Here is a 15,238-nt window from a genome sequence, read left to right as displayed (position 1 = left end):
GACTGAGGATGCCCAGCCCCTGGTAAACCCTTTTACAGATTCCCACAAATAAAGAAAGGTGGGCTAACACCTGATGGCAGAGGAAAGAGAGCTTTAAGAGGTGAGAGCATTAAACAATGGTTCTCACCTCCAGAACAGCAAGAAATGTTTCTCATTCATTGTACTGGGAGAGGGATTTGACACTCACAGTTTTGAGATCTTTATTTTCAAACATCCACTGCTCTGACTACTGTTGTTGTCTCCAAAAAGTCAATAGTTACAGATGAGGAACACGGATTAAATAGACAACATGCTTTAACGGGTATCAGAAGACATCCTTTGATGTGATGAAGGGGTTTTCACTTCAGAAAGCATTTCTCACAATATCACATACTCAAGGTTAGTACCACAATCTGAGCCGTGGAAATTATGAAACAAATGGAAAAATGGCTTAGAAAACTCAGAAGAGTAACATGAAGCACAGGCAAAGGACTGAAAAAGCAGCTGTGTCTTGCATGAATGCTAGAAACACTAAACGAATGGTTAATAAAGGAAACCAGATGCAACAGAGAGATGTTGAAAGGCTTTGATCATCCAAAGGCTTAAACCTGACAGTACTTAATGCTGATGGACAGATATGAAATAAGGATGATAAAAAAATGAGGTGCTAAGCAATAGCATTCAGCTTCATGAAGAATGAAAAGTGAAAAGGGACAAAAGAGTCAAAGAATCAAGCAAAACTAATCCTATCTGGTATAAACACCTGATAGAAATGGGCTCTAAGAAAAGAAAGACAGCATGAAGAAAAAAGATCCTAACCCAAAACCCTTAGCATTTGCATCATACATCATCAAGAGATTGTAGAGAATGAGCCAGTGGAAGCAGAATTGCTCCTAAAGGTGCAGAACGATCGTGGCAAAGCAAAGGAATTTGCTTCTCATGTGTTACCTGCCTAAAGAGCACTGAAACTTTTATTGCTCTTTTCAACCACACAGCAAAAGAGCAGCCTTGGAAACCACCCTTAGAGATGCAAAATTATTGCTGCCTTGCATTTTCTTTCACATTATTTCTGTAACTACTAAATTTGTCACACTGCAAAGTCAGATATATTGTCAGATTCATAGCAGCAGAAATTTGTTGAAAATAAGGATTTTCTCAAAGACAGTCATGTGGGGTTTGGGGATTTTTTAGAATTCAGTGGGGTTTTCTTCCTAAAGAAGGTTTGTGAAAAAAAATCAAATCAGAAATTTTGCCTGCTTTTCTCAAGAAATTGTTTTTCCTCCATGCCCAGGTGACTCCCATGGTCACATTCTTGGAGTATTGCAATATCCTCTACTGCTAATTTAAAATTTGCTGTTTTACCAGTATTCTTGACAGTAGACTCATTACTTTGAATATTCATGAACAGGAGAAAAATAAAGGAGTGCAAACAAATGCAAAAATATTCAATTTTTAAAATGTAACCAGAGTTTCAGAAACTGGAATGCATCCATGAGCTACACTTAACAAGGAATGCCAACATCTTGCAGAGGCAACACACGTTAATGGTATAAAACTGTTACCTTGTGTCATACATTATATCTGATGACATCTGTACTCACAACTTGATGAAAACTCAACTCACCTGAATTGCATAAAAATTAATGAGGAAAACCTCTATTGTAGCTTATAATACACAATTTTCCATATAATCACAGAGTAATCACAGTCTCTGATTTTGGACATTAGACTGGTTCAGAATCAGACAAATCATTATTTCATCACTCTAAAGTTAATGATGAGATTTAGTTCTGCCAAATAATCAAAATGCATTTTCTTATTAACAGGAGTAGGCATCACTGCTCCCATTGTGGCATGAAAGGTTAAGACTATTTTCACAAAGTTCAAACAAAGTTCAAAACAATTAGCTTGTCTTTAATTTTGATGTGTGAACATAACAATAAGAGACCTCAAGCTTTATTAGTGGCCTGCTTGCTCAGAAGCTGAACTACAACTCTGAAGGCTGTCCTCAGCCAAAATGACTCCACAGAGCTGGGCCACCCCTGCCAGGGGGGTTCTTCTGCTCCAAAATTCAACACCCTCTGCTTAATTTAGCCTTTGTCTCATCAAATTTGTTCAGAAGCCTTCCTTAATGGCTGCTCTGAAATGTCATGATTTCAAGAAGCCAGATTTTGTTTAACTCTTTTAGCTCTAATCTGTACTTCACCACAGAAATTATAGATTTTAAGAGGTCACTTGCTATTATCACAACCCAAGCCTTCCCTTTCACATGTGAAACTCAGTCCATTTTACTGCTTAAAGCAAACTCACTGGAGCCAGAAGCACTTTGACAAATATTTCTATTGCTGCTGTTGTGTTCAGAACTTCTCATTTCACGAAGGTTAATTTGAAAAAGAAACTTCAGATGGAGAAAAAATTGCTGCAGTTTGGCAACAATAGAGGGTTACTCGTTTTTGTAGGTAAGAAAAAGACAGAGTACTGTCAGAGAAAAATATGCTCCATAGCAGAAATAATAATATTGAGTAGACCATTATGAAGTCATTTTGATGGGGGGAGAAAGGGAGGAAAGGGAGGGGATTCACATATATTTTGTTATTTTGAAATTTACTTAGCAGCAGTTGGCAAATATTTATCCCAACATAAAAGTTCTGATATTCTATTTGTTAATTTCCCTAGTTATCTTCTGGAAAAGAAAAAGCCCTGAGCTGAAATATTAGTATCACTTAAATCCCTTCAACAAGAACAATGTGTAAGCAACATTTTCCCATCCACACACAGAGACACACACATCACAAATAATGCATGGATTCCTTCCTTTAAATGAAAGCTCCAATTAACAGCCCTTTTGGGATGCTAACAGGGATCTCTGTCTAACCACAGGCTGTAACAGGCTCACAATGTACCACACCTTTGGAAAAATAGCTGAGACTACTCTTAATTTATACATAATTTTATCAAAAATTAATTCATTTTTGCATGTTGGCTAATTTCAGTCCTTCTGATTGCCTTCCCAAGGGCTCAGTTTATTTTCAGGTTAATAACCATGCTGCTCTACAAGGGCTGAGGGTAGAAAATCCCCTTTGTAACTTGGCAATGGAACAATGTGTTTATAGGAAAACTAAGTGAGGCTGATAGACTTGTTAAAAGATCAAACGAATTTTTGGGCAGAGTGCCTCAAAAGTAAATTATTATAGCTGTACCAGCTCTTGGAAACATGCTATTCCTGGCAATGTTGTTACAAACTTCCTAATACCATCAGCATGCCTGTTAACTTTGGCTTCCAAAGGGTAAATTTCCCTCCCCAGCATTTGTATGAGCAGCTCTCAGGCCAGCTTGCACAGTTAAGCAGAAAACCCTCTGCTCACTCTTCAGAGAAAAGGAATTATAGCACCAGTCACTGCCAATGTATTTTAACTTGTTAAGAATTGTTGGTCCCAGAGAGAGGAGAGGTTTTCTTGCATCAGGTTTTTGAGACTGAGCTTTACAACTAGGAAAAATATGTTTGAAGATAAACTAATATCTAGATTTGTTATGATGAAATACTCAAAAGATAGAATAACAAATGTGCTTCAAATTTTTTGAGAGTGGAATTCCCTGAGGTGCTCCAGCACCTCAGCTGTTTTCTGAGTTCGGTTCAATGCAAGTTCAGTTCAAACAAGTGGGCTGGGCAGCTCCTCCTTTCAACTTCCAATTTCCCCTTCCCTATTTTCCATCTCAGTTTATCTGCCTGTCCTTCCCTGCCATTTGGCACTGAGGAAGCAGAGGCTTTGCAGAAGGCTTCATACTCCCCATCCCATGCTATTTTTCCTTTTGCATGCCTTTTTTCATGCAGACCTAAAGCTGCCTTCTCTGGCTCTGGCCACCTGATGATGCAGCACTGAGGCTGCACAAATTGCATCTCCTGGGGACTCAGAGTGGTGTCTGGAGTCATCATGTTTACTCTGTTAGTTGTTCATTTACAGCTTGTCTTGACATGTAAGCATTAAAAAACTTTTGAAAGCAGGGCACAGATCCTACCTTACATCTCACTAAATTCTGAAGAATTTACAACATATTTTCACACTGATGACTCATTTCACAGGTGAAACAGGAAAACTGCTTTTTTCATTATCTTCAAATGCTTATTTACAAAAATGGACAATGTTTCCACAGGAGAACTCATCACTGCTCTGTGCTCAGACAATCAGATTCTCCTGTACTGCTGCCTGTGCACTGTAACACGAGTCCATCTGAGCATTCAGGTTCAACAACCTGAATGAAAGCTGTGTACAACAAAGCCCTAAGTATATTTACTTTTCAGAATCATCTTGTCCTCATTTTGGCTGGGATAGACTTAATTTTTTTCTTAGTGCCTGGTACACTGTTGTGCGCTGTATTCATTGTGAGAATCATGTTGATAAAACACTGACTTGCTAAGTAATGTTTACTGTAATTAAAGGGATTTTCAGGACTTTTCCCCTGTTTTGCCAGTGAGGAGGTGCACAAGAACCAGCAAGGAGCATAGGCAGGAGAGCTGATCCAACTGGGCAAAAGGGTATTTCATACCATAAAATGTCATGCTCAGTATATAAAACAGGGTGAGTTGGCCAGGAGCTGCCAAATACTGCTTGGGGACTGGCTGGGCATTGGTCAGCAGGTGTTGAGCAACTGTAGTGACCATCACTTATTTCTCTTGGATTTTATTCCCTGCTCTCTCTTTCTGTTTTCCATTAAAAACAGTCATACTCTTATTAGAAATAGTAGTGTATTTTATTTTATTTCAATAATTAAATTGTTCTTACATTAACCCAAGGGGTTTTTAATTTTTCTCTGCATCCCACCAAGGAGGTGGAGAATTGAATAACCAATGGCATTGTACTTAGTTACCAGCTGGCATTAAACTGCAACACCTTTAATTATTTAAAGAGCTCAGCCTTGTGAGAATATATTGGAATTTTTCAGCACCTTTTTGGCTTATGTTAATTTTTATCATAATTATGTACTTGAAAATTAAATGATAGTTAAATTGCAACAGAAGCCATTCTGTGTGAAGAGGCTCAGGTTTCTTGCCCCAGCTTGTGATCTTACAGAAATACATCCAAGTTTGATCCAGTGTCCACTTTGTCTGAAAAAATGCAGTAATTTCAAAACTTTCAGATAACTGCAAGTTGTTCTCACACCAGTGTGTGGGCCAGATGAACACAAGGTACTCAAGGTTAGCCAAGAAAATTGCACAGTGATTGAATGGCTAGAAGCAGGCAAGGTCACACCAGTAATAAGTCATCATTTATAGGTACTGTGGGTCATTAGCAAGGATTGTGGTGACTTCTCCTTAACAATAAATTTCTTAGACTAGATGTATTTCCTCCAAGGCATGGCATTGCACTCCAAACAATTCAATACAAACATACCTTAGCTATGCTAGAGGCCAGAAATTATCACAAATATATCCTAATATTATAGAAATTACCAAAGCATTTAATCTTCCTCAAGATTCAAGTAAGAGATCTATTTCTCTGATTATGCCAGCTGGCTAAGAATTGATTATACACTGATCATTAATGCACTGCAGAAGCCAAATCTACACAAAACCACAATTACTTTTATTCCTATATCCTGTATTTGGGTTCTAGTTTTATATCAATTAAATACATTTTCCAGCTGTGCAGAGTTGCTGCAAAGAATGCAATTAATGTCTTTTCATTTTGAAAATCCTGACCTGCTGATGCCACTGGATAATCTCTCACCAAGATCAGTAAGATCATAATTTCCTCCTCCACCAGTTATGTACCCCATTAAAAGCACAGATGCCTTCAGTAAAATTAAAAAGTAGGAAGGACTGTCTGGAACTACCTGCCACATACCTTCACAATGTCCACCATGGTTGAAACTTTACATATTTATTTTCATTGTAACCTGTAATTTGCTATCTGGGATAGAAAAGGTGTGATTCTGTTTGTAAAGTCACCACACAGTGTGGGAAACTTTTTTAAAAAAAGTTTTAACCAGGTTTAGCAAAATATCCTAGGATAAAAGAACTATAAAAATGCAAATTTTAATTTGCTTCTGCAAAATTCATGAGTGGACCTTTTTAAAGGGATATCTCCAAATGTTACATTCAATTGTTAAAAATTAAATTTACAGCTGTCTATATCCTTGGGACAAGGGAGTGCAAACATAAAGGGAAATTGGCAAGCCTGTAGGTGCATTGCTCTTGTCTGTCCTTCCCTAGAAGAATTAGTATAAGACATTCTAATACTTAAAGGAGGTTTTAGAACATTTAATGGCTGAGTTAGAATTCTCTGCCTCATAGTTATGCATTGGAAGACCACATCAAATCACAGCACAATGTAAATACTTCTATAGAGGATCAGTGAAATAAGCCAGGAATCACTGTGCCATTAGTGCACAGGCCAAGGTGTTGCTGCTTTCACAAGGAGACACTGCAAAATACACATTTAGCATATTGCTGAACAACCTACTAGGGATGGAGCTCTGAAGCAATGTCATTTTAACTTTTCAGGTCTCATTTTCCTGGTGTTTCAGAAATGATGTGCTAAAATTGACCAGGCAGAAATTGGATTGAATAAATTATTCTTAAAAGGCATACAATTGTAAAAATATACTATAAAAAACCTATATTTTGAAGGAAGATAATATTAAATGTATTAATTGTTCAACAGCTGATAGGAAAGTTGTCAAGAGCAGCAGAATAGAGGGAGTATATGTGTGACAATCACAAAGTTGGGGCTTCACATAGAACCAAGAAACAAAACACTTTCCTGCAAAAAACCAAGCAACTTCTTCTTATTGCCAAAAGCAAATCATGAGTGACTTAAACAAAAAAAAATTTTACAGTAGAACTAGGTCTAAGTTTTAGACAACAGATGTGAAACTCAAAGCTGCTCTTAGCAAATAAAACTCCACTTCAAACACTCCACTCTAAAACACTTCGGAAAACTAAAAGGACGCTTGTTTGTGTCATCCACAGTGTGTCAGTAATATAACTTTTCTCCAGGAAATAGTATAAATGTATTTCCTACAGCAAATAAATTTCTGACTTAGAGTATTAGACCTACATTTTCAAAAATGATTACCCACTTTTTAGTTCTCAGCTTCTGATGCCTCAAAATAATATGAACTTCAGAAATGTAGGTATTTAAACCTCTATAGAATCCTTTCCCCCAACACAACCAAAATAGACATCTGAAAAATGGCATTTTTTAAGATTTAAATTGAGGAAGTTCAGTAAGGGTTCAGACTGAAATCTCCAATCATTTTCACAGAAGATTTAACAGTACAGGCAGCCACAGAACAAGTTGCATATTTCTTAAAGTCTTCCAGACTGATGTGACAGGATCAGTTCTAAGTATCAGGAGACAATTTAAGCCTTGAATACTTTTAATTCATGGCTTCCAGCTACAGTTGCTGGAGGAAAAGTATTGAAATTTGAAATCTGGAGTTGTTAATAATTTTTAGTTGTTTATTTACTGGATTTTCAGCCTTCAGTTTCCAGTGTGTTTCAGTGATCACATCCTGTTAAAAATTCCTCCCACAGGAGGTAAGTAGTAACATTTACTTGAGTGACTAAACTGTATTTCATTTAACTGAATCATACTATGTTTAAATTAAATGCATTGCAAATGAACCAGAACACACATGCACTACTTTGCATATCTGAAAAGACTTCTGGGCAGTTACTGGGCTTTGAAGTCTGATATAACAATCCTTTCTTCATTATTGTCTTGGGCTGCAATCTGACTCCTTTAGAAAACACAGCTAGTCCTTCAGTGGAATTGAACTCTAATTTATAGATAGGCAGAGAAAAAAATGCAGCTTTCTAAATATTGATTTAGACTTCTTATTTATATGAATTATTTAATATTAATTTTATATATTCTTCTTTTGAAATACCCATTGCCTTCTATTGAAATATTTCAGACAATTTTTATTGGAAATGATAGAATTTTCTCTAGAATTAGCCCATATAATTCAATTATTTTTTCCAAGCTTCTAAATATTTTTTAAGTTATTGGAATTATTTTAGATATAAGAACATTCATAAATTCTACATCTCAAGTTCTCCTTCACTTTGGGATTCAAGAAGTCTGCAAGTTGTCTTCAGTTCATATGAACAGTCCATAATTTTGAAACTGGTAGAAAAACTTCTCTGCTTCATCCAGAGTCAATTGATTTAAAAGCCATACAATTTATTATTACAGATATAAAAAAACTTCAGAGACAAAAGGTTGTTTGGAGCTTATTTCATGCTGGATGAAATATTTGACTTACCTTGAATCTTCAGTTAATATATTTAAATTTCAGCTGCAAGGTAAAAACAAATTTCACTTTCATTCCCAATATAAAATTCAAGGGAAAAAGAAATCATACCTTTCAGATCTAAAATAATTATTTTATGGGTGAAGTCTTACAGAAAAAGAAATTTATGACAGTCTCACAAGTGTTTTATTTTTCTTTTTCAAGTGCATCCATGTGGTTTGCAGGATAACTGACTTTACTGGGGAAATAGTGGGCATTTTTCATCCTTTAACAGTTTTTATTTGCTCCTGCATTTTTCCCCTGAAAAATTATTTCTCTATTTATCCCCTGAAATATCGTTCTAGTGATGTCTTGAAAACAAGCCTATTATCCATGATGCATTCCATTGATGTGCTCTCAAACAGGAGAGAGAAAGGGAATAAAAGATTTCACATCAAGGCTCATCTGGCTACAATTCATTGTGCTGTTCTTAGTGGCCTCCACCTTCCACAGTGCCACAGCTGGAACCTCTCAAAGGTGGTGGAGCTTGGGGGTGCCCCAAGGAGCTTCACTCACATGGAACCCTTAAAGGCAGTGAGCAATGGGTGTTGTAGCAGAAGAACATTACAGAAGCTGGGAAGACCTGCTGCCATGGTGAAGCTGGTGTCATGATCCAGACATTGAGAGATGCCTTTGTCCAAATTAAGGTGCATATGCCAAAATCACTGTATGGATTTTATTTAGCAATGAATGTTAGGTAGAGAGATAGAAATAGAAAAGAGAGGGTCAAGGGAGTGGGGGAGGAGAGACAGAGCATGATCAAGGAGAAGATAATCATCACCCATGGATTCAGCAGCATATTGTTGGTCCTTCTTCATGCTGGGTTTCTTGGTGGGGAGACTCCTGAGGACATCCCAAACTTTTCTTTTTTTATACACTCTAGCAAACAAAGGATTTAATTCTTATTGGCTACAATTGGCTAAGTTCTGTTATGCTGTTGGTTAAATGATTCCCCTGCCTCTGGTGCTAATTAGTCCCATGCTCCTCTTCTGAGTCAGTGGATTTCTTGGGTTGATCATCTGTGAGTTGGTGGTCATGATCTTCCCCTGCCAGAATTACTTTATACCCTGCTTGGGCTGATTTCAGCACACTTGCTCAGCTGGATTCCCTTGTGGCCCATAAATTCTGCAATTATCAGCAATATATTAGTCTCCCCCCAGCTTTGTTAAACTCACCCTCGGTCTGAGATAACACCCAGACAATAATACCACCTTTTATCTTACCTCAGGTTCCCACTGTGGTGGTTTAACTTACAGCCCAAGTTCCTGCTATCCACAGAGGCTTATTCTGTGGGGCTTCAGTGGCTGCTGGTGGTCACAGGTGCCACCTGTCCCATAACTTTGGGTGATCCTTGTTTGACAGGTGATGTGCTCATAAGTTTCTTTACACGGTTTGCCAAAGGGGGAATTTTTGTCTGGATGAGTTACCCAGGATGTGGTAACCCAGATCTCAGCCCTGGCAGGCTTGGAGTTAGTGCCACCCTGCTGCTCTGTTCTGTGCTGCTCTCATGGTAAAATCCTTCTGTGGCCTTAACAGTGTTTGAGACAGGCAGCTGTGATCTCAAAGTGCTTACAGCTGGCTTAATGAGCTACACTGACAGTTTCATAGACAATTTACCTTCCAGATTGCAACACATAATTTTTAATACTAAACTGCACATATTTTAACATACTAAACTGTTGTCTTCAGCACATGGAAATTGTTTTATTTTTTAAGAGAAAACCATTATAGTGCACATACTTTGATTGATTGATGCATATCCTGTCAATTGACACCTGCTTGGGGAGAATTCTTCCCCCCAGAAAAAGGAGGAATATTTTTTCTGCAAATAAAACTTTCTCAGCAACTGAAATTTGAGGCCAGCATGCCAAACCCAAATAATTCTGATATTTTTCAGCTTTCTCTATGAAAAGCAATATTCATGTAGCTTTAGAAAACTGCCAGAATATTTTTAAACCCAGACTCATGAATCAGTCCTGTTTCTCATTGTTGGATATATGTGATTTGGTGGAAAACATGTACTCGATAATGTTATTCTTGCAATAAGTATACCACACTGAAGAAACAACTGTGATCATAATTGTATTGAAAATTAGGTCCAAAGACCAGTCAGAAAGCTCAGGGGAAACCCTGACATAGGTCGATCTAAATGCTGTCTCCCAGGAAGATATTTCCACCTCCACTGCTTTGTATGTGACAGGTTTGTAGTGTGAATTATATCTACTGAGTCCCACTGAGGCATTCATCATTGTCCTGAATTTGTTTTGAAGTGGAGGCCTATTTTATTAAAGTGATGGGGATGTTGTTTCTATATACAAATAATTGATATTATTATGAAGTCCCTCTGCATCTTATCCTTTCACCAGTCTTTGGACAGATCATTTACTATAAAGTCATTTTTCCTGTCAGATCAAGCTCCCAGGTCAAAGATACAGGCCCAACATTCATAATTTTCAGTAACATGTAATGAAAATATGTAAATAGGAGACACATAAGCCCTGCTATCATGTTGCTCAATCCTAACCCTTGGCTTTTGTGGGCTAAGTTGCAACATTAAGTCACGATTTCACCAATGGATTCCTATTCCTAAAACTAGAAATGTTTCTACTTCCCAGACAGCTGAATGTTACAATTGTAGTAATTTCCCTGATTACTAATAAATGTATAAAATTATCTTCTATAGTGTCAAGAAATTTCATCCCTGATTGTTATTACCTCTGTCTAGAGACAAAGGGAAAAAAACAAACCAAACCACAAACCAAATAGCTTCTTCAGTTGCCTAATGATCTTTTAATTTCAAGTATGAAGAAAAGAATATATGACATTCAGCCCTGTCAAGTCAGTGACAATGTTGAATTATCTTTTTACCAGGTCATTATATAAAAACTAATAAGATTGGCTTTGATTTTTTTGAGGCTGAATTTGATAAAAAAATACAAAAATATAAAGACAGGAAAAAAAGTAAAAAACAGTCAAATCAGTCTCTCCATCCCCACATATCTCTCCATCATGAAAACTTTTATATTTTTTTATATTCATTTATATGTATTCTCTTTCCTGGAAGTGGAATTTTAAGATGGTTCTCTTAAATTTTAAGATGGATCTCTTCAAATTATCCATCTTAAAATTCACATACAACAAAAAGGAAAAACAAATACCGTAACACTCTCCCTGTACAAGGTGAGTAAAATACATCTTCAGAATAATTTTGGCAGCATTCCCTGGATTCAGTTCCCCATATGCCAATATGGGGTTGCCAATATACATTACACAAATGTCTCTCTGTCATATCAGTTCCCACTTATTCATTTGTGAACAGTTTTATGGCAGTGAACGAGACAGGACTGCAAAAACAAGCCAAATGCTGCACGGGCATTCCCTAGCTCTGTCAAAGTGCACTCCTCTAGGAATTTTGTCCATCCTCCCCCATCCTCAGCAGCTTTAGCAAAGCCCCATCAGCTCACATAAGAATTCTCCCAGAGCACTAAAACCTGTAACAGAAATTGCACAAAAAGGCTAAAACCTAACTACCAAGAAAAGGCCATTTCCCCCTCCTGTCTCTCAGTTCTGCTCAGGGAACACACAGACATAACAGCTCCTGAGAGGCCAATTGAGGAACTCTCATTCTACACAGGAAAAAAGCTTTCTCCAGCAGTACTTCTGTCTTTCACACGTAGAGATGAATACATCTTCCTCTCTTATGGAGCCACTGTGCACCAGGAGCCCTGGATGACCATGATTTCCTTCCCTCACTCCCTGGAAAATGGAAACACCAAACTTTTTCACTCAAGGGAGTTTTTTTCAAACTTCTCTGTCTCCCAAAACCAGTGGGAATAAGGGTTGTTGGTGCAGAAGGGAGCAGGGAGCAGCCCAGACAGGAACCCTTCTCTGCTGCAGTCCATAAGGACAGTCTGCAGCAAGGTGTGTTGAGCATCCCTCTCTGCCCATATGAAGCAGAGCTTCCTTCGGGGCTTGGACACACCTGACAGGACCTGGGGATTTGTTCCCCAGGGAAGCACACCATGGACAAGGGCAGCTGCTGATGAATTACAACACCAAGTGTTTTGACACAAGTGTATTGGACACAAAGATGACATTTCTCCATATTTTTAGTCCTGAATCTTCAGGTTAAAATAGAAGCAGAAAGCTTACTTTCAGCCAGCAGGAAAAAAAAAAATTACCTGCTTGCTGGGGAGCCATGGGACATGAGTTTCCTAAATTTCCTTCATCAAGTAGGATATTCAAGTGAGTGTTTTGGGATGTGGTTCATCACATTTAAACCCCCAGAGGGGTCAGAATAAGAGTTTCTGATGCTCACCCTTTGCTACTCCTCCTAGGCCAGATCAAATGCTTTGACATTTGTTGATTCAGAACCATCAGTACAGAAAATGTCAACAATGAAAATCAAAACGATGTATAAAAAGCTGCCTCCTAAGTACATCATGGCTGAGGCTCTGGGTTTCTTTATAGCAAGTTTGACCTAAATTCTCACTTCAGGCTTTTCAATTATGAAAATTTAAAGGCATCTTCAGTTAATTTTGAAGTAAAAGTGTTACTGAATAAAATAAAAATGAATAATGCAATCACTACAACATCTTCTCTGTCATTTATTTTTATATTTATATCAATTATTTTATACTGCTACTACATTTTTAATGTTTCTGTAGTACTGTGAGATTTTATGTCAAACTATGGAATTTATCAGAGAGGGAACGAAAAGTAATGTTGAGAATGAGATTGAGAATTGCAACTTTTATGGGTATAAGAAACCATTTAGATCTGTGGAATTGCTCATATTATATCAGCTCTTAAAATATCAATACTGGTGTAGAAATTAATATTATTACATTTCAAACCAACTTTTCCTCTGCTGATGAATGGAGCAATTAATCCCTTGCCCAGTGCCACTGGTTTAGGCTGCATTTCTGGAAACAGTTACATCCTTTCTTACTTGCTTCTTGATTTTAAATGGGTAAATCACCTACTTAATAAATTTGGGTGGAAACATTAGGAAGGTTGCACAGATGACAATGCTAGTTTGAGCATTGCTCATTTTTATAAGAAACACTTAGGAGTAGGGCTCACAGAGAAACAAAAACTGAGCTTCAGAAGAAAAGCACTGCAGCAAGAGGTGACATTGGTGGCCAAGTTCTCACAGCTGGGTGACAGAAGCACAAAAACATTGAGGTTAGTGTTTATAAAGACATCAGCATTTAAAAACAAAATTCAGAATGCTCTGAGACAGCATTCCTACCAGCAGGATAAAAGTTAGCCCACTTCTTAGGTATTATTTGTCAAAAACATTACTGTGTCAGGAGAGCAGTAACACCTATCACACAGGAGTCAGAGTCTTTAAATGAGTTTGATTCCATTAACTCTGCTAATATTTGCTTTACATAATAGCAAACAAAGGAAATATTTTCATCTTGTTGATGGGCCAATACTTCTATCCAGTGCTCATAGAATGATACAAGACAGCAATAAGAATGTAGTCAGGTAAAAAGAAATTTGGCATTTGAAACCATCTTAACATCAGTCTTCAGCGACAAATATTCTGTCACCCGTGTTTGGTGCTGAAGAGGAATTATTTTTCAATCTGTCTGGAGGTTTGCAAGCTGAGCATGGCTATTTTGCTGTCTGGCACATCAAAGCTCCAGGGTAGCAGGTAGTACTTATAAATATACAGTGCATCAGGGATTGCTGGAGCAAATATTATGTGTTTCTCTCACTCTCTGGGCTCTTTCACTGACTTTCAGGGCTCAGGATTGCTGTAGAGGGAGTTTATCTGTGCCTTCTTTCTGGCCTTTTCTGTTGCAGCATTGACTGAGCTACAAAGGGGCAACTTTCCTGTGGTCACCATTCTACTAGGAAGTAAAAGGTCAGACCTAGTGCATTCTGCAGAGTTCAAAAGATTCCTTTCTCCATTAAGTGGAACCCGGCTGCAAGATCTTGTTTGTCAGACATTCCCAAGTGGAAATAAGCTGCTTGTAAGCAAGAAAAGAACCAATAGTAAAAGAAAAAGAAATTCTTGTTCTCTTTTATATTGACTGGCTTTTTGTCAAAAAAAAAATACTTAAATATGTTAAATAAAATAAAAAATCACAAGATTTCACAGAGGAATGATTCTCTACAATGACAGCTGTAACTTGTTTAAGACACAAATTATTTACACAGTCTTACTTATGTTTCCATGACTGATGTATATGAAATTGTGACTTCACATATTAATTATTTGCTGGCAGATCTTCCCATTTCTACTTTGCAGGATCTGTCCTCCATAGTACATATAATTAATACCTTAGGGAGAGGGAAAGAGAAAGGGAAGAAGCAGCTTTTCAGTATCTAAAGGATTTTCTTGCTGATTCTCTTCCACTATACATGACAGATTCTCACATCACAGAGTTTGTGGGTAACCTCTATGCAAGATCCATCTCCTCCTCTCAATGCCACTGGTTTGTGTATGTAGAATCATCATGAGCAGAGAGTAGTCCACACAGTATTTAACTTCTGCACTTCTTGGCATTTTCTTCCTCAGTAAAAGGGAAAGAATCCTGCTGAAAAATAGTGGTTAGAAATACTTGGACATAAGGGCAAGTTTCTTTTGATACAGAGACTAGCCCATACCCTTAAAAGTGAGGGATTTTATAGAACTTCCAAAGCCTTGTCTGTATTTCCTAAACAAGAAAATTGCTTTAAAATATTGCATTTATCTTTCTTTCTGTCTTTATCTTTGCCAGACTACTCTGCTTGAATTCATAAAAATATTAAAGTCCATGCAGTAAGATTCCACTTCTCAGAGAAAAAAGCCTGGAAAAGGAAGAGGTAATATGGCTACAGTTGCTATTAGGTTTTTCCTTTTGATCAGCCTGTAGGATTTATGACAGATAATTTGTCTCATAGAAATAAATAATTCTTAAGAAGAATAGAAAAACAGATCTGAATAGGAAAGACAGCAGGTATA

Source organism: Erithacus rubecula, assembly GCF_903797595.1.
Source record: "Erithacus rubecula genome assembly, chromosome: 3".
In the NCBI taxonomy this organism is placed as follows: domain Eukaryota; kingdom Metazoa; phylum Chordata; class Aves; order Passeriformes; family Muscicapidae; genus Erithacus; species Erithacus rubecula.
The sequence above is the reverse complement of the archived record's forward strand: the minus strand, read 5'-3'. Positions refer to the sequence as shown.